Source organism: Hermetia illucens, chromosome 1, assembly GCF_905115235.1.
Source record: "Hermetia illucens chromosome 1, iHerIll2.2.curated.20191125, whole genome shotgun sequence".
Classification (NCBI taxonomy): Eukaryota; Metazoa; Arthropoda; class Insecta; order Diptera; family Stratiomyidae; genus Hermetia; species Hermetia illucens.
The window spans coordinates 37,606,328-37,631,987 of record NC_051849.1 but is presented as its reverse complement, the minus strand read 5'-3'; the positions used below and the strand labels follow the sequence as shown (position 1 = coordinate 37,631,987).

The 25,660-nt window shown below is 42.4% G+C and overlaps 1 long non-coding RNA gene across 1 annotated transcript; it reads left to right on the top strand.

Moving 5' to 3' along the window:
• The first annotated feature begins 17,852 nt into the window (after positions 1–17,852).
• LOC119647194 lies at positions 17,853–24,903 on the top strand. Its single transcript, XR_005248809.1, has 3 exons — positions 17,853–18,041; positions 24,362–24,522; positions 24,583–24,903. It is a non-coding gene; the product is annotated as an uncharacterized LOC119647194 (long non-coding RNA).
• The last annotated feature ends 757 nt before the right edge of the window (positions 24,904–25,660 follow it).

Here is a 25,660-nt window from a genome sequence, read left to right as displayed (position 1 = left end):
AGTCAAATTAACCTGCAAAGCCTCTCCATATATTCTGCCAGAAAGGTAGGTAAAGTAGCAGGACTGTTAGGGTATCCTATAACGGAGAAACTGTTTAATTTTATCGCTGCAACTGGACTGATGACCGCGAACGTATGTTGCCTCCTTGAATTCGCGGGGAAAGAAGAAGTGAAGTAATTGACCTAACAATCTGCACGACAAAGTTGTTAGAGTTGATTAGAGACTGGCGGGTGCTAGATGAAGTCTCACTGTCAGATCATCGTTACTTTGAATTTAGTCTGACTATTGCGGGTGAACAGTCTGTAATACAAAGACGGATTTCTAGTAAAACGGATTGGACAAAGTTCAATGAATTTCTTGGCAACAAAGTGGAACTCCCTAGGCAACTAAAGACTTCTTTGCCGATAGAAGATCAATTGGAAACTCTGAACTGCACACCTTTCGAGTGTTTTGAAGAGGATTGTCCTATTTCCCCAGGCCAACGCAATAAAATAGTTCCAATAAGCAATAAGAATGGAGATTAATTGAATTTCCCGGAAGTGATACCATGAATATAAAAAGCCGGATAAGTGTTGGAAACGAGAAACTTTTAGAGCATGCTTTTAGGGAATGGAAGGCGAAAAAAAGACTTCAAGGCTATCTAGAGTCCTCAAAAGTGATGAGTCGGCAAAGTTGGACTCTCTTAGAACACTGGAGGGAACTTTTACGAACTTCACAGTTGAGTCCGTACAGGCTCTCTTGGAAGTACACTCTTCCAGAGAACAGTTATCACAAGTGGGAGGGAGAGAAACTGAAGGTATTGCATATGAAATTGGGACATTGCGAGAGCGATTGTCACCAATGAAAAAGTGGAAATAGCAGCTTCCTTTGAATAGTTTAAAGCACCTGGCATAAATGACATCTATTGAACGATGCTAAAGGAGGCTATAGAGCACTTAGAACAAAATCCAAGAGATACTTTTCGAGGATGTCTTACTCCGGGCTCTCTTGCGAGAAGGTTAAGACAGTTTTCATACTCAAGCCTGAGAAAGATAACTCTCAAATGCAAAGAACTCAGCCTAATTTGAAATGTGAAATGTGGAGAGACTGGTTGACTATGTGCCTTTTCAAAAGACCGTTCATGCCTCCAGACAGCATGGTGTTGACGAAACTTTAATGAAGTGGATCTACGCTTTGCGAACGCAGAAATTGCTGTGTACTGAAGTGAGTGTTGATCGCTACCTGACAGCAATCTCCAAGCAAGTTTTTTTTCGCCACTTTTCTAGGGTATGTTAATGGAACCACTATTATGCGAACTGCAAAATCTGCCAATAGACCTTCAAGCCTATGCGGATGACGTCGCTATGCAAATTGTTGCTCGAGATCGCGGAATAGTGTGTAGAAGAACACAATGCGCCGTTGATTTAACTGACAGTTGGTGCCCTAGGAATGGACTTTCAGTAAATCCAAATAAAACCATAATGGCATTATTTACAAAAAGGGAGAAAGTGAATGATATTTGCCCTCCAGATATGTGGGGTACAACCCTTCAACTCTCCAAAGAAGTGAAATATCTAGGACTTATTCTGAACAAGAAGCTTCTTTGGAACAAACATTTAGAAGTAAATATGAAACAAGCTCCCACAGCTTCTAGGTTGTGTAAGCAGACCTTTACCTCGACATTGGGACTTAGGCCTCAGGTAGTAATGTGAATATACATTTGCTTATGCACTCATAGTGTCGGGGTGAAACAAAATAATTTTCGTTGTAAACTATCCACATTGGAAAGAAATGGGTGTCTAGATATTACCGGTACCACAGGCAAGAAATCTGGCGTAGCCCTAAATCATCATCATCATAAACGACGCAACAAACGGTATCCGGTCTAGGCCTGCCTTAATAAGGAACTCCAGATACTCCGATTTTGCACCGTGGTCCACCAATTCGATATCCCTAAAGCTGTCTGGCGTCCTCACTTACGCCATTGCTCCATCTCAAACAGGCTCTGCCTCGTCTTCTTTTCCTACCGGGCTGGATCATCCTCACCCATATGGATTAGGTAACCTGCCCACCGCAACCTACTGAGCTAGATTTTATTCACAATCTGAAGGTCGTATTATCGCTCAAAGATTTCGTCGTTATGTAGGCTACGGAATCGACCATCCCCATCTAGGCGGCCACAAATTTTTCGGAGGATTATTCTCTAGAGCTTTGACCCTATGGTAAGACGTTTCGAGCGAAGCAGCTTTTGTACGCTGAAATAAGCTCTGTTGGCTGTCAACAACCTGAAGTGAAGCCTCTTTGGTATGACCCCATGATGTTCTGGGCGTATGGGGCTATCCAGCCTAGCAAGATAGCGGAGAATATCTTATAAATGGTACCCAACAACGTGATACCTCTATAATTGCTACACTGCGTGATATCCCCGTTTTTACGTATGGGACAGATAATGCCTCGTTACCAGTCGTTATGCTTTAATTCTCTGTAGTTGATGAGCCACTTGGTGTAATCGGTCGCCTTCATATTTAACCAATTCGGCTGAAATTCCATCGACTCCTGGCGACTTATAATTTTTACGCCGGTGGATTGCACGGACTGTTTTTTTAGGCTTGGTGGCAACATTTGTCCCTCGTCTTCAGTTGGCGAGACCTCCGACTCGCCGATATTTTGGTTGTTGGACAGTTCATCAAAATACTCAACCCATCGCTCCAATATGCCCATTCTGTTGGAAATCAGATTTCCCTCTTTGTCTCGGCACGATGAGCATTGAGGCTTCACTCTGCTGACTTGTTGGTAAAATTTTCGCGCCTGGTACGGTTGCTCCCTATACTAATCGAGTTCACAGACCTGTTGGTTCTCCCAGGCTTCCTTCTTTCGTTTGTGAAGTCGCTTCTCCGCTCGTCAGAGTTGAAAATAAGTCCCTGCGCTTGTCCGCCTTCTGTGAGAATGCAACATTGCTCGGTATGCAGCATTCTTCCGTTCCGTTGCTAGTTCATCGTCGAACCGACTTTTCTTGCGGCTAGGACCAAGTATCTTTGTGGGCGTATCAATGATAATGTTCTTCAGGTGATTGTGATGATCATTTGTTGATGTTTCATCCCCAGGACATCTGTTCGCTTCGGTTATTGCGACATCCATTAGGTGTTACAGAGGGCTGTGTTGTGAATTGTCTTCAGTATTCACTCTCACCTAATTGTCAGAGGGGATTGCAGGTGGTGTTGTAATTGGAGCTCGAAGTACCATACCCACGAGATAGTGATCCGAGTCTATATTGGCCCTCCTGTATGTTCTGATATTCATCAAAGTTGAGAGATGGCGGCGTTCAATCAACGCGTGGTCAATTTGGTTGAAAGTGGTCGCGTCAGGAGAAGCCCACGTATATTTCTCGACTGCTTGCCGCGCAAACCAGGAACTTCCAACAACCATTTCATGCGATACTGCTAACTGAATAATCAACAGTCCGTTATCATTCGTATCCCTATGTAAGCTATGGGAGCCTACTTGACTGTTGAAATCTCAAAGTATGATTTTGATATCATACTTGGGACAGGCTTTGAGAGTCCACTCAACTACCTCGTAGAAGGTATCCTTCTCCGACTCTGCAGTCTTCGCTGTAGGGACGTGAACGTTAATTAGGCTTATATTTCTAAATTTGCCTCGCAAGCACAGAGTCGTTTGCATATATTTTCAAAGCCGATAACAGCAGGTTTCATTTTTGGCTGACTAAGAGACCTACTCCGAGTACATGGTTTACTGGATGGCTGCTATAATATATGGTGTAGTGGCTCTTCTCTATGAAACCCATCCCTATCCATTACATCTCTTGCAACGTTGTGCCCAAAACCTTATTCCGTTGTCGTTGCCGGGTTCATCGTTTTAGAATCCATCCTATCCGAGGCTTCTGTCGTGCTTCGTAAGTTCACTTTTCCGTGTAGGGTTGTCAGCCCTACCCAACCCCTAGCCTAGAGGTCGTGTTGCTACAATTTGTCCCGTTTTTAAGTGCGGGAGACTTGCTTTCATCCTGCTCCGTCTTCATTGTTCTATTAAGAAAGAAGTCCCAGCCACCAGCACGTGGAGTCGGAAATAGGGTTTGGTAGTAGAGCTTTTGGCGTTGACTCAGCAGGGGTTTCCAAAGTGTTATGCTCCATTGCGGGTACCAATCCACGTTTCGGCCGCCTGGGACCTATACTACCGCCGGGGCTTCTCTGACTCTGCAAGGTGGATACAATTTTGTAAACATGAAAATTTTGCAGTTTGCTCAATTTTATGCAGTATGTAGAGTTTCAGCTCCATCGCACAGACTAATACGAAAAACGCTACTCTTTAATGTAGTTTGCTGAGGTAAAGTTCTTCCAACTGATTTTCAGCAAGCTATGGGTGCGTAACTAATAAAATAACTACATTTTATTAGAATATGTTCAAAAAAGCAAGCAAAAATGCTAAAACTGCCATCACTTCAGAAAAACTTCTCGCCAGACAAATCAATTAAATTCCAGCCGATTTCAGATCCCCTGTCGCGTAACCTGCTCGTTGCTTACCTCACAAAAACCCAAGACAACAAAAACGCGAGGTTCTTGTGAACAAATCTCATCCGTTGTAATCTGACATCTTATTTGTAAAAAGGTGAGAAGATCGCTTATGGGTGCAATTGCTTTCGAGGGATCAGATTCAAGGCACCATCAGAGCTATTTCGAAATAAGCCCAGATCGAGATGAAGAGCAAATCGTGAAGTCATGTCGTGGGCCCGCCTGGATTGTCCGTCCGTCGAGCGACTCCAGCTCGAGGTGCTACCTCACCTGCACCCGGCCCCAGGTGCGACCCACGCTCAATTGACAACAAGTGCCATAAACGACGCTAATTATTCTCATCACTCTGAGGAGATTAGACGATGATGATGCCCAGATGAATTATGATGTTTGACTTGTCTGTAATTTATCGCCTGCCAATCATTTCAGTGATTTGATTAATAAAGTGAATGTTTCGGAACCAGCAGGTTCGGGGCAGATATTGGATGAGGCTGATTTGGTGCTGAAGATACGAGGGGAATCGGTTAAAAATCTGAACGTACTCTGGATGTTTTTCTGACTCCAGGTCATGGTTTCGGTAAATATATTATTCGGTGGTAATGCATAAGAGTACAGCTAGTTACTGGATTAAAATTGATATTTTTACTGTACTCAGTGCCCGTGAGTTAACGGATAGCTAACCTCCTAGTTTTGTTTGATCCCGGACCTTACCTACGTGAGCGTTTATTGTTATGCAATGGAAAAGCTAATCAGGTTCATATGCAGATAGTTTTCCTATCGATGGTTTTTTTCCTATTCGGACATTGATCTTGCCTACAACACTAAATAATTAATGGTGTTCGTACTAATTAATAAGCTTTTAGAATTAACATTGGCCACAAATACCCCTAAACAAAAAGATAGAATCCATTTATCTTACTCGCGGGATGATTAGCTCGATAGACAAGTTTCATGAAAGTGTAATTTATGATTTTAATTTCTCTTATCATATTGATGGCCATCGGATTCTGAGCCAAAGCATTTCATAAATTAGCTAAATCCTTATATTCCATTTCGAAACCCAATATCTGGTCCAATTAACAACTAGCTTGCAGTCTACACAGCATAAGTAGTTGATCATAATAACAAGAGTTGATTAGAATGGCTGGAGGATCTAGAATGGCAACCAGTCTCTTCTTAGCAGGTGTCTGCCCTAGAAATTTCGGCTATCACTCCCCTCGCTTCCCTTGCATTGGACACATCCAGGAAAAATTTCTATATCTAAAGCTGATGAAACGGAACACCTGACTTAATAATTGTTGCCGGTGACTCAGGTTTTGGACCACCATACAATTTTTCGAACTTAAAAATTGGTTGCTACCATAAACAGAGAGGCTGAGAGACCAAAAGAGAACCTATTAGAGAGAAAGTTTCTCCCCAATTGGTTCGATTTGCCACCCCAAAACAAACTTGTAAAACTTAAAGCTTTGTAGTATCCACTGTTTCTCGACCCGCAAATCATTTTGTTTCGCTATTGCCTCGAGTCGAGCTGCTGCAGAAATTTATTTAATTCTTTCTCCATTACATAACATCTTTCGTAATTTCTATTATCCCATATTCAATTTTCTACGTCTTGTTACGACTTCACCTTAATAATAATTAACGTGAATCAAAATGTTCGTTTTGAAATTATCATTTTAATTTTTCTTGACCGCTGTCACTCGAAACCTCAAACTGGAAACCTTCCGCAACCCTAAATCCTATTTCTTAATTATATTATTATTTAACCTAAAAACTAAAATAACCATTGAACATTTTCGTATTGTCATTAGTATTTCCATGCCATTCACATGCCCACACTACCGCGCAATTACATGGATTCTTTCTAAGCATTGCCCCTCTACTAATATAGAAACATTTAAGTCAACGAGATTACGAAACTGCCCTTTGCTTTTGCCTAGTATATAAATAACTCGTTCACGCTGAGTGACTTAAGTGTAATGGAAGGCAACTAGTTTTTTGGAGGAATACAGCTGGCCTGCCATCTCGAGCAGTGGATTTGCAGTGCTGCGAGTCTTCTTTTAGATTTCGTAGAAAATAGGCAGGTTTAGTTCAGGGTTGGAATCTGTACCAAATTCAATTTTTCAATTTTAATCGGGAGTAATAAAGAACTGTCGGATGGCTCAGTAATTAGAGCGATAGGCTGTCTACACGGAAGGTCGCAATTCAAATCATACTGGTTGCAGAGGGATTTGTATTGTAATTGGATGTCGGATGCCAATCGACTTTTAAACTGCGCATTTTCAACATAATTTCGTACGATATTCACCTTTCTATATTTCCTTCCCTGGTGTGGTCCTAGTGAATTAAATGAAGGACCCTTCCTAAACGACCTCTCCACCCCATATTCCCAAACCTGGTTAGCACAAAATTGTGAAAACGCGTGTCACGGAATATTTTAATAAGGCTGCATTTAAATGATGATGGACTTATACAGTCAGCTTCATTTCTTTTCAAGTTTTTGGACTAGCTGATCCTTCCCTCCTTCGTAAACCCGTTTTGTCATTCTAGCCATCTCTACACCGCCAAATTACAGCTTTCTCAGTAACAATTAAACTCGCTCAGATCATGTCTCAACGTTATATTTTTAGACAAGGTATGGATTCTACTTGCCATTTGAAATCTCCGTTCTGATTACAATGTCACCGTTGGGCAGCCTCACATGTGTTCAATGTTTTTCTCGTTGAAATTCTTCTTTTGCGGGTATAAAAGATAGTATTCCGTTATGTTTTTATATCAGGGTGAATATTTTTTAAGAATTTTATCCGATATCAATTTGGAGGTCATAAGCACACATATTTTCAATGTCGTTTTCATCTATGCAGCGAACTAATTCGTGTTTACTTCTAGAAAACTTAACCGAAATCAAAATCTTAGTAGGACGAGCTCTCTAGCCGGTCAAATCTCAAATGAAGAACTACGAAAATGGTCATCGTGACTAAGAAATCTACTCCGACGACATGGTTTACTGGATGGCCGCTATAATATATGATGTAAAGGCTCTCCTCCAGGAAACTGGTCCCTGTCCATCGCATCTCTTGCAACGCTGGTACAGCAGCGTTATATTGGGACTGGGCATCGGCTAGCCGCTGAGTAGCATTCGGTCTGTACAAGAAGAATACGTCCCATGAGAAAATGGGCAAGCCGGTATTCCGTTGTCGTTGCCGTCGTTTTGAAATCCATCTTTTCCCAGGTTCCTTCCGTGGCTTCGTAACTTTGGTTTTCCATTTAGGGTTGTCGGTCCTACCCAGCCCCCATCCTGGAGGATCAGTTGGCACATTTTGTCTCGTTTTTAGGCGCGGGAGACTCGTCTTCATCCTTCTCCGTCTAGAGTTTTTTATTAAGAAAGGACTCTCCGCAGCAACCACGTGGAAGTGGAGGTAGGATTTGGTAGTAGAGCTGTTGGTGTTGATTCATCAAGCGTTTCCTAACTTTTATACTCCATCGTGGGTACCAATCCATGTTTCGCCCTGGGACCTCTACTGCCCTTTGACCGTTTATTACCTGCGTCATCGAGAACTCTCTTCTTCCTGACGTCCGATGTACTGATCTCAGACGTGCCTTATGGGCCAGCTTGGGTGCGGTACGAAGTCACGCTTATTTGGTCTTAGCTTTTTTTATTCTCATTCGTGTACTGATTTGGTTGTTACGAGTATGGAACTAGAAGATCCGTCGTGTCATAGCCTCCCGTAACATGGTAAGGTCAAACTCACTCACTAAGGCGACGTTCGAATACTGTCAATGGGCATGGTTCGGATGATACCCTGGATGGGGGGGAGGGTGTTTTTCGACTCCCTAGTCTAGATCCGTAGCGTTTTTGTTAATAGTAGGAACACCTTATACAGGGTGTGTCGAACACCAATCTCTGATGGTCTTAGTAGACAAGAGGTTTGCTCGAGGATAATAAGAAATCACCCTCGAAAAAAGGCATACCACCCTCAGAGAGAGACAGGTTAGCCCCAGGGAGCTACAATATATTCCGCGTCAGTCTATCCTGCAGTGTACTGCTTCATGCCCGCCATCTTCATAGACGGTTTGCTCAATTCTCCACAAAAACTTATCATTCAAAATGAAAGGACTTCCTTCTTACCGTCAAGAGCATTGGCTTTGCCTTCAACTTCCTCATTCAACTCCTCCTTCAACTGGTGTAAATCTGTTGGTTTGATTTGCAACAGCAATAATTTTGACATTTAAAAAAAATTCAGTCAGTGTTTTACCTTCAGCAGTGAGCCTGATGACAGCGCGCACACTTGGCAGAATTTCTCATTGACATATTTCATAACAAGTCGGGAAACCGGAAGCTAGACGCTTCAGGTATGAAAGGTTATATATATTTTTTTTATAAACAGATTTGAGAGTGCATTTGTCGCATTATTACGTAGCACGTAATATATGCATATATTCTGTGAAAATATCCACTTTCAAGTGATATTGACTTGCGAAGTCTTAAATTTGCACAGAAGGGACAGCTTTGACCTATTATAACTTTGTTAGTAATAGTGATATTTTCACCAAATTCGGTAGAATCATGCTCTGTGCTGTAGCCAATATTGCTGCAAAATTTCATTCTTCTGGGATAAACTTAAGGAGGGTTTTCCTGTCAATTACTAAAAGTTATAGCAATGTCCTATTATTAACTATATTTGAACAGATATCGGTATGGAAGGTATTTCGGCGCCTAGGCACCATATAGTGGCTGACTCCTGATTTTTCGTTGGTATAGTTTCTGAGAAATGATCACTTTCAACCCCCTGTACTCCCCACCTTTTCAACAAATGTCAAAACTAAGACCGGCTTTGGAAAGTACTAACCGAGACCTTTCATTTGATGCCCCACGTGACCATTTTTGATGAAAAAAAAATTTACACCGCCCTCTTGCATGTATGGGGACCCCCCCCCCCCCCCCCCAATTCGACTAAAAGGATGTATCACTGTATGCGTGAGCGTTCACAGTTCCTACCTTTTTACCAAATTTGGTGTCAATCGCTATAACCGTCTCCGAGAAAAATGCGTGTGACGGACAGATAGACAGACAGATAGACAGTAAACCGATTTTAATAAAGTTTTGTTTTACAGAAAACCTTAATAAGAACAGGCAATACGAAGGGGGTTTCCATATTAACAAGATTCCATTCATGTTCGTTGTGATTAGTGAAACCGCCACTGTCAACGATAAAAGAAACATTTTCACAGTCCGAGAGGGTATATTACCATAGTATTGCTTTTTAAAGGTGCTCCAAAGCTCAGTAATCTGTTTAGAGACTGTTTGTTCTTAAGGGGGTCATCCCGTGTGAAGGCCGTTTTTTTCGCTTTTTTTAGAAATTTTTTGTGAAGAACTGGATAAAGACAGAAATACGAATTTTTCACTATATACAATATTTGCTAATATCTTGAGCATGCGTCGTAATTTTTCCAGCCTGATGGCATAGTTCATTATTGAAATACAGAGCAATTTACACACCCACCTCCATAAAAAGGTGTTTTTCTGCTGCCACACTAGAGGGTGTAATGATCTTCAGGGAAGCAGGAGGATCATACGATCATCCTTAGTGGCCGACAATGATCTAGAGGGCAGAGCTATCCTAGAAACCAAAAGAGTTGGCGAAATTGACCGTGAAGGTCCACCCGCGAAGATTGAACCTCCATCAAAGTGCTCGGTCGACACGTTCTTGCACCCCTCTGTGCTAGCCAGGCTCGGGAATATGGGGGAGGGGGTCCTTTGAGCTCTTTGATCCCTCATTTGTCATGAATACAAAACCAACGTGTCTATATACGTGGGTCCGCACCGGATTTCAAAATAGATAACACAAGGAATTCGCGACAGCCTAACAACCAGAACGCGGGCTAAAATTGGAAAATAAAAAAAAACATGTCGTGAAAACGGAAGCTAGACGCTTTAGGTATGAAAGGTTTTGTGTATTTTTTTTATAAAGAGATTTGAGGGTGCATTTGTCCCATTATCATGTAGCACGTAAAATATGCATATATTATGTGAAAATATCCACTTTCAAGTGATATTGACATTCATAGTCTTGAATTTGCAGAGGAGCGACAGTTTTGACTTAGTATAACTTTGTTAGTAATAATGCGATTTGGCAGGATCATGCTCTATGCTGTAGCCTACATTGCTGAAAAATTTTGTGATTTTAAGGTGAACTGAAGGGGGGTGGGGTTTCCTGTCAATTACTAAAAGTTATAGCAATGTCCTATTATTAACTTTATTTGAACAGGTATCGATATGGAGGGTATTTCGGAACCTAGGCACCATATAGTGGCAGCCCCCTGATTTTTTTCAGATTTTTCAGTTGGGTAGTCTCTAAGAATGGGTTCGTTAAAAAAAATGATCGCTTTCAACCCCCCGCACTCCCCACGTTTTCAACAAATGTCAAAATTAAGACTGGCCTTGAAAAGCATTAATCGCATGTATGGGGACCCCCCTTAAATTCGACGTAAAACTATGTAACTCACTATATGCGTGAGCGTTCACAGTTCCCACATTTCTACCAAATTTGGCGCCAATCGCTACAACCGTCTCCGAGAAAAATGCGTGTGACCGACAGGCAGACAGACAGACAGACGGTAAACCGATTTTAATAAGGTTTTGTGTTTAAAAACGGCTCGACCGCGCGTGGAGCCGTAAGTCTCCGGACCCGAGTGCCGCCATCAAGGGGGGGGGGGGGGGAACATCCACGACGGATCAAAGTCCCGATTATTGCCTCTCTTGCCTCAGATCTTGAATGAGGGGCAGCCCCTGGGGTTCCAACCCTTCCTTGACATCCTCAGGCAATTTCGTCTTTTAGAGGATGTCCCTTGCAGGTTTTGTGGGATCGAGGAGGAAGAGAGAGGGAGGAAGCCCTCAAATCAATCAAAAATTATTCAAAAATCATGATGTACTATTTACTCTAAAAAAATAAATACATAAAAATAAAAGAAAAATTGTAAATAATAAAAAAAAATAAATAAAAAAAAAATTAATCAAAATCAAAGAAAGTAGAAAGAAAAAAAATAATAAAAAAACTAAAGGAAAAAAATTAGCTCCAAACAAAAATAATTTTAAAAAAAAATGTTCACATGCAATCACTCCGAGCTCGGCGTGGTGTGTAGCTACGTTGAGGATGATTCCGCGCTAAAAAGAAAATATTCAGAGCATTACAAAGTGAATTTTAAAACAAAATTTACAATTGACCATTTCATCTGCTTAGTTTTTTCAAATAAAAAGAAACCTTTTCGAGTTCGGTGGCTTCTGCATATACGGCGCGCGGGGATTTTCAAGATCGGGCTGCGAAAATGACACTTTTGGTTTGCATTGTGATATCACCGGAACAATTGTAACTCCAGAATGTGCATCGATCACCGGAATAACAACGGTATTCACATCAACCTTACATGGATCCGAAATGAAATTTGAGCAAGGACAATATCCAAAAATGAAACACCGGGGAGACGACGAGGTTAGTCCTTTCCTTTGGATTTTAGCACTTCTGTGGCAACTGATACACACGAGTTTATAAGGTAGAGACTCACACTGTCCTTAACTTAACTTAATTCATTCCTCGTAACGATTCCCGCTTCAATTCCCGCTCCAATCCACCCGCCAAAAATCAAAACTCACCAGGCCTTCGACCTCTCGCCAGAACCGCTTCCCCACCCCTTACGGTGCCTTGGACTCTGTTCAGCTCATGTTGCAGCAACATGCATAAGCGGATGGATGACTACTCATGATTTCCACCTTGCCCTGGAAAAAACCGAAGTAATAATCCTGACTAAAAAGAGAATTCCCACCCATATCGTTCGGCGAGTCGATAATCGAGTCAAAATCAGCGATAAAGTAACTCGGGTTGACCCTTGACTCAAAGATGAGCTTTTCTGAGCAAATCAAAGGAGCAGCGAGGAAGGCTGCAGCTGGAGTTTAGTAGACTAATGGCAAATATAGCAGACGAGTCTCCTGATGAGTTCAACGCAGTCTGTCCTGCTCTACGACGCAGAGGTACAGAGACGGGGAGCTTTGCGGGTAGGGTCTGCGTACCGCACTCTCTGATCCGGCCGTGATGGTGATGGCGGGAGTGATCCCCGTTGCCATTCTTGCTAAGGAGCGTCAGGCCATATATAAACGCAAGGGAGATGAGCCAAGGGAGGTGGTTGCTCGCGAAGAACGGCAACGGACTCTAGACGAGTGGCGGCTCTCGTGGCAAAATGAAACTAGAGGCAGATGGACTGCGCGGCTCATCGGCAACATAGGTGCGTGGCTGAATCGGAAGCATGGTGAGAGTGACTATTTCCTTACCCAATTTTTAAGTGGGCATGGAAGTTTTCAGTCTTACCTGCACAAGACTGGAAAGGCGCGTTCTCCGGATTGTCTATTTTGCAATGGAGTTGTGGACGACGCCCACCACACTTTTTTTGTTGTGGAAGGTGGGATGGGATTCGTCAGTAGCTCTATCTAAACACAGAGGATCTCTCTCCAGACAACATTGTTGAAGAGATGCTGAGGACTGCTGACAGGTGGAACCGTGTTGTCCATTACGTTCGGGCCCTTCCCGTTACTAAGAAGATAGAACTCGACCGGATGGCAGGGGGTTCCTCGAACTGATAGCTCCCTTTCTCCTCTACCCTCCCGTTGGTGAAAGGAATTCCCTGATTTGAAGGCTCCGCAAGGCGGGAAAGTTCGGGGACTAGCCCGAAGTAATGTGACAAACGGTTCCGGGCTAGCTCTCTGACAATGGGGAGGTGTTTAGTTGGTTGTCTGAAGACGTACCGATCCGGGAGTCCAACACTGTGTGCGTAAATGCATTCACCTACCCTACACCAAAAAAAAAAGTACACATATAAAAATTTCGAAGAATTTCGTTGGATAGATTTTGAGCTATGTTGGCAGCCGTTTTTCAATATGCAGTCTCGAGATTTAAAAAGTAGAATGTGATTTTTAGCCATAAAATCTTATTTGATCATTAAGCTGCTATATCTAATTCATAAACCTTAGATTTCTTCAAGAAACATATGTACAGCCTTGACTTTAATTCTTGTCCTTTTAGTGAAGTCATTCGAACGTCATTCGGACCGATAAATACGCGCTTTATTACGGTGATCGACATAAATCTGGCATGTGACTTATTACGTATTTAACACTATAATTTCCGAACGACTCCGAATATCAAAAAGTCACTTTGCCCATATATTCTACACTAGATCTAGATACAATTGATGCAAAAAAAAAATCGGATGACCCCCTTAACTCCTTTATTCTATATTGGCAAGTGTACAGTATACCAGTAACCTTTTTATCATAATTAAGGCCCTAACGCCTTACATCAGTTGCCTTCCCTTCCCTTCAGGCAGAACAAATGATTCGCTCTCTTGCTAATTCTTCAAATGTATTTATTACAGAAGCAGTACCTTTTGCTCCCACCTGATGTAGTTGGACCCTCCAGTAGCTGATGAACTAGAACTAATTTACCATGGAAATTCTCTTCCAAATAAAAAGAACGGGTTCCAGATGGTAAATGAGTGTTAAATACAGTTAATACCTGAGCCTAATAATCTCCAACGGAGGTGTTTTCTCATGAAAGTAAATCACATTCCATTATTCCATAATCCGTAAAACACTTGCTAGCATTGTACAAACAAACCTAACAACCTGTGGCCCTGAGGGGCTAACAAACCAGCTAAGTGTTAAATTCGTCACATTGTTACACGCTTGAACTGGACCTTTTAGATGAGATTGGGATTTAATCCAATTTTTATACGCTGGGGCCGTTATTAAGCTCTTTTCAAAATAAATGAGCCCCCCGTCAACAATAAAGACGTGTCTAGAAAGATTGTCGGTTAGTTACGATTAGATGCACTCCCCGCTCAAGGCAACGCACTGAAGACGAGATCTGAAGCAATGGGATAATGTGGTGGCAATATATCCATAAATTTTTATTCAGATGGGAAAATTTGAATGGTTGAAAAGCGGTTACTTTGCTGGTGATAATCCTTAGGTTGCATCTCGTATTGTTCAAGCACAACCGTGTGGTACTGTGGTTGATTGAAAGTTATCTGAAAATCATCGGAGAAGAACCTTCTAAATTTTGAGATCTCTGAACCGCGTTAGGTCTTGTTCCTTCTTTTGAAAACTGTAAAGTGGTGACCAATTTCTAAGAAACGGGAAACACTATACTTAACGCCCATTACCATTACAATGTTACATATTTTTTGCCGTGGAATTTGTGGCATCAATTCCGAAACTATGGCATGAGATTCCCTCTCATGTTACGGGCCAGGTGGATCCACATCTGCATACCTTCTAGATTGTGATATAAAGAGAATTCATGAACTTTAAAACTGTCAACTTGATTACAAACCTTACCGGAAAGTTCTCCCATTCTCTGTTTGGTTTTCGTTTAGGCAATACAATAGGAAATCTTAGTCTTAAGCCTTAGATAGCTTTGTTATTACAGAATGGATGTGTATATGGTTACAAACTAATTTATTCAGATGAATTGGGAAAGTAGCTATGGTGTTCCTATAGAGGTAGAATGTAACTTATCTCTATTATTCTTCAATCTATGGAAATTTTGATTGAGTTACTTACTCATAAATATTTTTGTTAGTGAAATAACGCTGACATTGTTGTGAAAATTAAGAAAATATCCCGGTTAGGGTTAGACTTCTAACTGATATCGAGTAGTTTTCAGGTATTAAATGTTAAAAAATAGAAGAAATTTCCATTTTATTTCCGTGACCCGGATTTCGGGAGACAGTTATCCCCTCCAGGGCAGAAAGACCAGTAGCTCGGTTCATAAGGGATACACACATTCCTAAGTGGCGACTTCACCATAGGCAACACGCCTACCAGAAAGGCAAATCCACGGAGACAGCACCCCATCAACTTACGGCAAAAATTGAAAAGGCCATGTCCGAAAAAGAATACGCCTTAGGCGCATTCATGGACATCGAAGGTGCCTTCAATTATGCCTCATTCGCGGCAATTTGTGATGCGGCAAGACAGCATGGAATCGAACCGCTGCTTATCAGTTGGATCCTTCACATGCTAGAGTGGAGAAAAATCCACATATCGGTCGACCAGACGTCTATTGAAGCAGGATGTCTCAGGGGCTGCCCACAGGGAGGGGTTCTCTCTCCACTGTTATGGCTCTTGGTAATGTATACCCTGCTGTGGCTCCTGGAGGACAAAAAAGTCTTCGCGCAAGCATTTGCGAACGACCTAGCCGTAATAATTACCGGCAAGTTTGCGGACACAGTATGTGACCGCTTGAATGCAACTCTGCATGTAATCCACAGCTGGTGCCTCCGCAATGGACTCACGGTGAACGCTAGGAAGACTAGACTAGTTATGTTCACTAGGAACGTCAGGTGGGGCAGCTATACGCTACCCACCTTAGCAGGGGCCGAAATCTAGCTGGCGCAAACAGTTAAGTACTTAGAAGTAAATTTCGACTCCAAGTTAACGTGGAAGCATCACATCCAGGAACAATATCAGAAATGCTGCAGATTGCTCTGGTGCTGTAGGAATAGGAGAGGGAGTACTACGCACACTGTAGCACTCCTAATGGCTATCCTAAATTTACCCCCCATTCACTTGGAGGTGAAACGGGAAGCGGCCAATGACGCATATAGGCTCGATACCATCGGTGCGTGGAAAGGCGCCAATCAAACGGTCATGCGTCTATCTGGAAATTTCTTGAAAAACATCGGCTAGTCCTGATGCCGACCGATCATATGGTTTCCAGATTCGTCTTTGAAAAGACATACACTGTCGTAATCACCGAAAGAGAAGAATGGTCGACAAGTGGCCATGAGTCTTTTCAGATTAGAGACCTAATAATGTTCACCGACGGGTCAGTCATGGAGGATAGATCGGGCGCAGGAGTGTTCTCGGAGAATCCGATTATAGAACTGGCCCAACCCTTCGGAAAAATGACGACCATATTCCAGGCGGAGATATATGCCATTTCATTGGCAGCAGAAGGATATCTGCGACAAAAATGGAGGGGTCGCACCATTCGAATCTGTTCCGACAGTCGGGCGGCATTATCAGCACTAAATGGCAACAACATATCACGCCAGTTGGTGTAGAGTTGTCATCAGGTGCTGCTGAAGATGTCCGACTGAACGAAACATTCCTGATGTGGGTGCCGAGGCACTCTAACATCGCCGGTAATGAGGAGGCTGACAGACTGGCTCGCAGAGGGTCTGGATCCACAATATTGGGGCCAGAACGAGCTCTTGGAATCCGACCATCTACTGTCAAGTCTACTCTGAAGGGTGAAATTGCAAGGATTCACGCAACCGAGTGGAGAAATTTGGACTCTTGTCGGCAAGCGAAAAGCCTTGTGAAGGAGCCTAGGGCCACTAGAGCGGCATTTTTGTTGTCCCTTAAGAAGTGGGACATGAAAACCCTAGTAGGGCTTTTGACGGGACACTGCCCCTTATCATATGGAAAAGATTGGGGTAGTAGTTTCGGCTGTGTGCAGCCAATATGAGGAGGAGGAGGAGACGGCCCTGCACTTTTTTGCAGCTGCCCGGCATCCTCAGATCTCAGACGAAGACACCTTGGCAAGGTTTTCTTCAATGAAGAATCTGTACACTCTCTGCCTCGGGAGAATGTTCTAAGATTCGCTAAAGCCTGCGAACACCGTAGGCGGGAAGTCATTGAATAGGCAACTTACGGGGATAGTACAATGGGCCTAACAATGGCCTGAGTGCTCGGAGCTGCGGCTCCCCCCAGTTACCTAAACTAACTAACTGTTCCCTCCAGGGCACGGTCTTCATCCTAACAGTTTCAAATAATAATTTTTAATCTGAGTTCAATACTTTCAGGAAAATTGGATAATCCACACCATCGCGAGGGACATAGACGGGGAGTCTGTAATGTCTACCGTTTTCACATCTTAGCGTGGTTCTGTGGCATTCCTTTCGGCTGCTTCCATATTGCCTAGAAAATACACGCAGTCGACCTAATTAATTCCGACTACTCAGCGGGTTTCATAGTTGCGTCCTCATTTAGTTCAATTAGCAGTGGCAACACAATATTTGGGTACACGATGGTTCCACTTATACTGGATGTCAAAAAAGTCAACGATAATACTTAAAGGGCTGTTAAAGCAACTTATAAGGAGCTAGCAAAATATCAAATGCCCTTACTAAAAAGTTTATGGTTTTCGAAATATTGACAATTCAATGGAATTCGTTAAAATCGTGTTCTTGGATCAGATTTTAAATTTCCAGTGTAAATTTCATTAATCAAATAGCAACATTTGATTAACAATTCAAAACTTTTAATAACAAATTTGTTTTAAACTGAAGTATGACATTTTGAGTTTTGTATGAATCAAAACCTTATTAAAATCAGTTTACTGTCTGTCCATCTTTTTTTTTTGTTGTAAGGAGGTGGAAATCTTCAAAAGACTCTGGCCTGGACACGACCGAGTGTGGGATTTTTAACCATGAAAACCACTGCCGACTCTCCCTCCTGTCTCGTGGATCCACCATAAGGTATTACATCATGGAGCGGAGTTAGTTCACTTCTCTAGCGCGACGTTTGTAACCGCGCCTTCCTTACCTCTTCCGATTTTGTAGTTTGCCCTGGATTGATACGATCATTGAGTTAATCGTATCGGCATCCCCAGCAATTTTAACATTCTCCTCACCACATTTTCCGGTATCAGATTTCCCCTGTCGTACCTGAATCTCGGACAGTGGAAGAATATGTGCTCTGGGTCCTCGGGGACTCCCTCGCAGTTTTGACAATTGGGCGAATTATCCAAATTTAACCTGCAGAGGTTCATCAGAGGCGATTCCGAAAGAAGAACACACCTTTGGGACTATCCTCCTGTAGTCTGGACTTAGTTTATGAGCATTACATGATATGCAAAATGCCTTTCTCCAAATAGGGGTGGCATAAAGCAAGATCGAGCTCACCACCCTGACAATACGTAGTCTGCAAGTATACCGTGGCCCTCCAACGTTCAGCATTATTCCTGGAAGGGTCATATTCGTCGTGGATATTGAACGTGGTGTTCAAGTACTTGTATTTGATGGCAAGTGCCAGCCCACCATTCGCAAGAGTATAAGTCAGCATCCTCTAGATGCTTTGAGACTACAACCAACGCTGTATCATCGGCATAACCGACCACCGTGGTCTCCTCCGGAATCGGAAAGTTAACTACATCATTATACATAATGTTCTACAGTAGTGGGCTAAGTATTGCACCATAATTATTCCTTCAGCATCCCAGAAAATGGATGGCATCACCATTGCCGCCGACTTCAACGGTTTGAGTTCTTGGGCCTCGGTGATACGGCTCGTTCAGTCATGAATTGTTGTTTCGTTACAGGATCAAATTGGTGAATTCAGGTCTCACCTACGGTCTCGAAAGATGACAAAAAGCTCGCCAATCCGATTAGAACTTTTCCAGATTTTCTATTCAAATTGCGGTTCGTTTTTTCTTCTGCACGCCGGTTAACATTTTGTGTCCTCAAGGATTCTTTGACCATATGAAGTCCTTGTGACCTCGCCTACATACATGATTGTCACTCATCAAGCTATCAAGACATCTTCGACTTTTTCCACGTTCTCTGCGGTAAGGGACGGGAATGGGTGGTCTTCGCGATGCTCCTCTCAGCTGGTACTTCTTTAATAGACTCCCGGGTAAAGCAAGAAATACTGAACTAGTTATCAAATTTGGAGTAAAAGAATGTTTGCTCCGTTTTTGGCGGAAACAATTTTTGTTGCTTGCAGATATTGTATTTCGGGAACCAACTATTCAGTTCTTCAGTACATTGCATTCTGAAAAAGGAGCAATCGCCAAGGTAGTTTCGGTGACAATTTCGACAATTTTGCGATCTCACCTAGGCCTTAGGTTCGAAAGGAGGCCGCAATCATAAATACTAGAAACTACTTCCCCCCTCCATCCCCACTTTCCTTCTGGTTTGCCCTGTAGAACGACCAGAAAGCATTGCTTCGCCAAAAAGGCCCTCATATAAGCAACGCATTGATGTTGTTGCGGGTTGATCTTGCCCTCGGCAAATGAAACAACCGTTTCAATCCTTTTTATAGTATCCCCAATATCACAGTTGCGGTGATCGCATTGCGCTCAAAATCCAACACCTCTTGTTTTAAAGTATGGAGCCCTATGTTCTTCAGGAGACCTCTTGATGACTCCCTTTCTTCCCTGAAACTAGAACAATCGAACTTTAGGTCATGCGGATTTGCAGGTGTTCCGGCGCTTTCAAGGTAGCAAGGTTTATCCACAGGATCGTAGAGAGGGAAAACCAGGTTCATGATGAAAACTATGCGGGTTCCCAAGAAATTGCATAATTGACCTAACTCCGGACTCCTGAGGGAACCTCGGGTCAGGAAAACCCCGTAATCCAAACGGAGCTATTTCATCAATATAAATTATTGATGAGGAAGGTCAGAAAAATGGATCTAAATACACAGGTGGCTACACCATCACCAAATGGAATTTTTCACTAACATAATAAGTACAAATGAATTAATATTATGTAAATCAACTCATAAATTTGAGAACTATGCGGAAATACACCCATGTGAAACGGCACAAAGTCATGCAAATCAACTGAACGTGCCCCTCGGACATGCACGTTTCGAACAATTCAGCGAACATGCCCGGTTTGGATTTTACGACGAGTTTAAGGCTCTGTTCGCCACACCGTTCACGCCCGGAGCTTGCTTATCACCTATTCTGCTGCGGATCTCCTACAGCTCGTCCGTGGTCACTACAGGAATTGCCGTCACATTCAGAGATCTCTGAAATGTGCCGGTACCCCTCTCTTGTTGGGGAAATACCCCCCTGGATGATTTTCAACAAGAGAATAGGGCACGTGGTCTATGGAGATGGCCGTCCTCGCAACTGTCCCATCACAATTTTGTAGGCGCTCCCCATAGATTTTCATCTGCTCCCGAGCAGATCTCTTTAAAGCATTCCCTCTTAACGAAACTATGTACGTTTTCCTACTACAATATATTTTTATTACTCGTATATACGTATTTCGGGAGTTACTTATTGGTAGTTCAGACATCCCATCCAATTCAAACCTTTCTGGCTGACTATAATCTCTGCGCTGCCTTCACTGATAGTCGCATTGTTGTATGTTGGGGTATTACATTTTCTCAAACTGACGAAGGAAGCTCCTTACAGTTCCAACAACTTAAGTTGTTCTTTTAACGCAGTGCATATTTCTTCTCTTGATGTGACTCCGTCAAGATCTTTGCATGTTGTATGTAGATCTCATGCTTTAGGCTCAAATTGTGACATTCCCCCCAAGCGCGTTCTTCTCACTTGAGTGCGAAAGCCGGCTGTTTTGCCCAAACTAGATTTTTTAGCTCAAACAAGACAAATTGCCCTTACTGGAGATAACGATTGCCTCTAGACGAGTTCGCAGTTTTGCTTTTTTCTTCGCCTTTTTATTAACGACATTCGTCCATCAACCATTTTCGTTCCCCCTGCACTTGGGGCATAGGCCTTCCGTGCTTTTAATACCGTTCTTCGGAGCTCCTTTTGTACGTTTTTCCTCTTAGGCACTTGCTGATTTCCTAGAAGATCACCATCTTTCTCTCGGACTCTTTTCTTTGCTGGCAGGTCGCTAACACTACGGTTCGGTGTCACTTGAATCGCCTATGATACTGTTGGAATGGCAGGTTTTGGCTTTGCTTTGGACCTCTTTCCTTCTCCTGCGACCCTAATGATAAACTCGGACAGTTCAATTATTTTTGCTCCAAGTTACTTGAAAGTTAGTTCCTCTGGGTCGGGGCTTTTTTCTCGATGAGTCTTGGCCGGATTGCTCCTTCTGCGCATTCTATATTTTGCCTTCTGTGAATTTAGTGGAGATCGAAGAATTAAGGAGCTTCTCTTGAATGGGTCAATTTCTTGCTCTCAGAGTACCTTCTGTGGTCGTCCCTCTTGGGCAAATGCGGTGGGTGTTGAAAGCGCCTTAGTCGGGCAGCGATCTCCTTTCAATCCATCATTTGCCTTTAGCAAAAACAATTATAGTGGCTTCCTTCAACATCGGATGGACAAGGGCTTCATTTTATATTACATCCCACAGGAGGGGACTCAACCCCGTAGTACTTCTGTCAGGACGGCGTCCTACTTAGGCCCCTCATCCGTATCGTACCAAAGTGTCCTTCCCAAGCGGTAACTTTCGAGTAGCTCGATCAAGTAATTAAGGCCATATAGTGTGTTACCTATCAGGATTCGATAGAAAAACTAGTTTTTGACTTTCTCATTGAGCAGAGAAATTTCTTCTACCATGCAAGCCTCAAAAAGACTGAGAAACCAGTCAGGTCTAATCTTAACAGCGAGTTTGAAGCCTCTATTGAGCACGGCATCCAAACGGAGAGCTCTATTATCACCATTTCGTCGGCAATCTCAAATTCTTTCTCAAATATCGCTGATATGTCGAAGGTGTTCAACGCTTATCTATATGTCCTGCACTCCCCTCTGTACCGCGGAATATATCAAGATTGCGGGCAGGATAGCAAAAGTGTTTGCCCCTGCCTACCATTTTCTTCATAACAATTGTGTACTCTGTTCCCTTCTCTTAGCATGTTCAAGTCTATGTCAACAGATCGCGTATGAACCTAAGTCTGATCTTCCTCTAGAATGTTTGCACACGCTTTTTGCTTGAAAGTATGCAATCCGCAACTTCTCCATTTTCTCGTTCCATCAATTGTTTGAGCACCTATCTTGAAAACTGCTCTCGCGTTCTAATCATTTATACCATCTTTTCTGAAAGGTGCCATTGGGATCATGCCCTCTCAAAAACATCTCAATGAATGCATTCCCTTTTGAAACTTTTCGCCGATCAAATCATTCTCTTCGCCAATGTTTACTTATATATGTCAAATCGGTCATTGACCCTGAGTATGTCTCTCAAAAAATTAATACATTTGCGGTTTTTATACCAATTTAGTTCCGAAAGCCTCGAGTGAAATACGACCCCTAGTGTTAGTAGTTCGATTGCCTCAATTCACAGCCTATACTTTGAAATGACTCGCTATGATTTTAGGGTTTCTTCTTGCGCCCAAAACTGGCATCTAGCATTTCGTCGTACCGTGAGATTGTCGTGCTTGGTGGAGCATATAACAATTGTATATGTAAATACCAGTTATTTTTGCTTTGAAACATTCAACTAGCGGAAACTCCATCACTTCTTGGATGATTTGATTTCCACAAATCCATACTACGACCTCACTAGTTACATCTGTGACCCAAGGCCCACTGTTATTGTTGGGGTAAGGCTCACTGATCATGGCCGCTTGGGCTCCCTTCTTATAGATGAACTGCGAGGGTCATGTGCTGTCTTATAATCCTTCAGACGGATTTGTATCAACCTCATTTCTACATCGCATCTAAGACTCTCCTAAATAGTGGGCACTTGCTACCGCCCAGGAGGTGCTGAAAGTCGACGTGGCTTTTTCTTTGCAATGCACATACTCAATGTCAACTTTGCACCCCTTGAATATAGGACCTTTCCTCCTTATTTTCAGCACTTCTTTAACCTACCATAGTTGCCGATGAACATCTGCTGCTGCTATGTGTGTGTCTATCCTACTGTTTGTCTGTTTGCCTGTCTATCTGGCTGCATATGTTGCATATTGACATGAAGTTTGGTAGAGAGGTTGCAACGAAAGAACTCAAGAAAAAGTTTCCATCAGAGTCAGAATTATCATCAAAATCTTTGTTTATACGTCATTTGTTGCCATCAGAACCCCATTTAAAATTGATTTTTAAAGACCACCTAATCCGTTTTGCTTTGCTGCCATCTTTGTATTAACCGTTAGTAGTCAAACTAACAGTGAGATTTCATCTAGCAACTCCCAGTCTCTAACAACACTAACATTTTTATTAGGTCAATTACTTCACTAAACCTCGTCATAATGAACGATGCATACGTTAATAGATCCTTTGGTTCTTGTGTCAGCGAAGAATGTCGAGAATTACCAATCAAGAATCTACACCTTGCCATTAACCTGGCACTGTAAGATGACTGTAGCTGACAGAGGCGAATTAATTTAACCATCCCTTATGTTTTTTGACATAAATGTAGTCTTACGTGTGAAGAAAAACTGCGACTGATTGGAGACGCTGGCGTATCCCTTTCGGTCTAACCTGGATTACCAGTTTGTTCCCAACTTCCGCCGATTGTTCCACTCTTGTGTGTGATTTCTCTACCTGATAGCGTTGTAACACCCATGTCTCTTCGGGGGTTTATTTTTATCATTATGGGAGTTGTTGTACCTCCTCTTGCAGTGACTGCATCTGATATACTCAACCAACGTGGAGAGCATATCATCTACAAATTTCTTCTACCTAAACATGAATCTGATGAGTCCTGCAAAATCAGCGCTTCGGATGCTATTTGAGTTCTGAAAGTTACCGGTAAATTCAAAGAGAGTAAAATTCTTTGACAACACTGCAAGTTGGAGGATATTAGTGACGTCTGCAGAGCTTATTGAATTACTTGGCCAATAAGGACCTCGGGCCGATAATAAACACCGGTCAAAAAGTACTCCCTACTCTCAAAAAGGAAACCAATCAAAATGTTTCACTACTTCTCTCTGCTTTGCTTTATTTTTCAGCCCCTATGCCTTTCATGCAAATTATAACTTGCAAGCAAAAAGGGGTGACCGCAAATCTTTTAGCACCCGGTATCCCTCAAATTCCATGGGAGAATAATCTATCTCAAAGCTTGACCCTCATATATAAGGCTTAGCCCTCCATAAATTGAAGCGCTCTATAAACATTTTTCATCCACTCTTGTGAGTTACGAATTCTATGCATTTCTAGGATCTAAGAATTTTCGTCCCAGATATTTTGCGACATAAAACTAACGACAAAACTCCAGCAGCGTTGGACCAAAATTAACTGAATTCTATCCCCCATGATATGCGGTGCAATTAACAGTCGGCGCAAGGCATTTTATCAGAACCAACAAATATGATCACCATGTAATTTCCCGTAAATATATCCACATATAAAGCACTGACAATATTAAATAACATTTCTAGTTACCTTACGTCTCCACTATTAACCCAGGACATAACCGACGATAAATTGATACCTTTAAGTGATAAATTCCTATGCATTAGTGCCTTAGGATCTGGAAGCACAGTTAGGAGATTCGCCATGGACAGCGAGCATCACTATTCACCTGATATCGAGATGCAGTGAAAAAACCTTTATGCAAAAGATAGCAGCAGTGTTGCGTGAATTCTTAGCCAGGAACGGCTGCAGGTGGTCAAACTGGATTTACATAATTGTTGTACTTAGAAAACTGTTGCAGCTCCTTCTGCGAGTAATCTATGATCATTAATACCAGTTGAGAAACGTATGGACGTGTGATTATTAATAAAAAAATGCGGAACATTTGAAAAAAGATAAATAGGAGTGTTCTTTTAGATGTAATTTCGAATGGAAATTAATATTAATAAAGCTTCAAGTAAAAACGGGACCTCAGGCTAAAAAAAGCAAACAGCAGAATCTGGAGTAATGTTTTATGACTAAATTAGTCCAATATTAAATCAATTTTCAAGGTTCGTAACGTTAATGCTCCTAGAATCCTTCTAAGAGGTGACGCCCAAAAAGGCTTCCAAAGATAAGACAAACTAACAGACCAATTTAATTTATCGGAAAATTGTGAAATATCACATGCGACCATATGAGTCCGGATTTTTTGGGGGCAGGGTCGTCGCATGCGTTTACGCACAGAATGTTGTACTCTCGTAACGGTACGCCGTCGGACTTCCAACTATTCACTCCCCGTAATCAGAGGGGGGAGGAGTTTTTAGTTGAATGAACCCTTTGCCATTCTATTCGCCCACATAACAATCAATCTTCACCATAACAGGAAAAATCAGATCGTAATATACGACGGGTGATGCGCCAGCATCTCTCTGTTAAGTTGTCTGGAGAAAGCTGTCTGCATAAAGCTGTTACGGTGTCGCCCACCGTTCTATCGTCGCATAGTCAAGGGATCATACTTTCTCAATCTTGTGCAGATAAAACTGAAATCTTCCGTACCCACTTAGAGTTTGTTAGGAAATAATCAACATCACCATGCTTTTGATTCAACCACGGATCTAAATT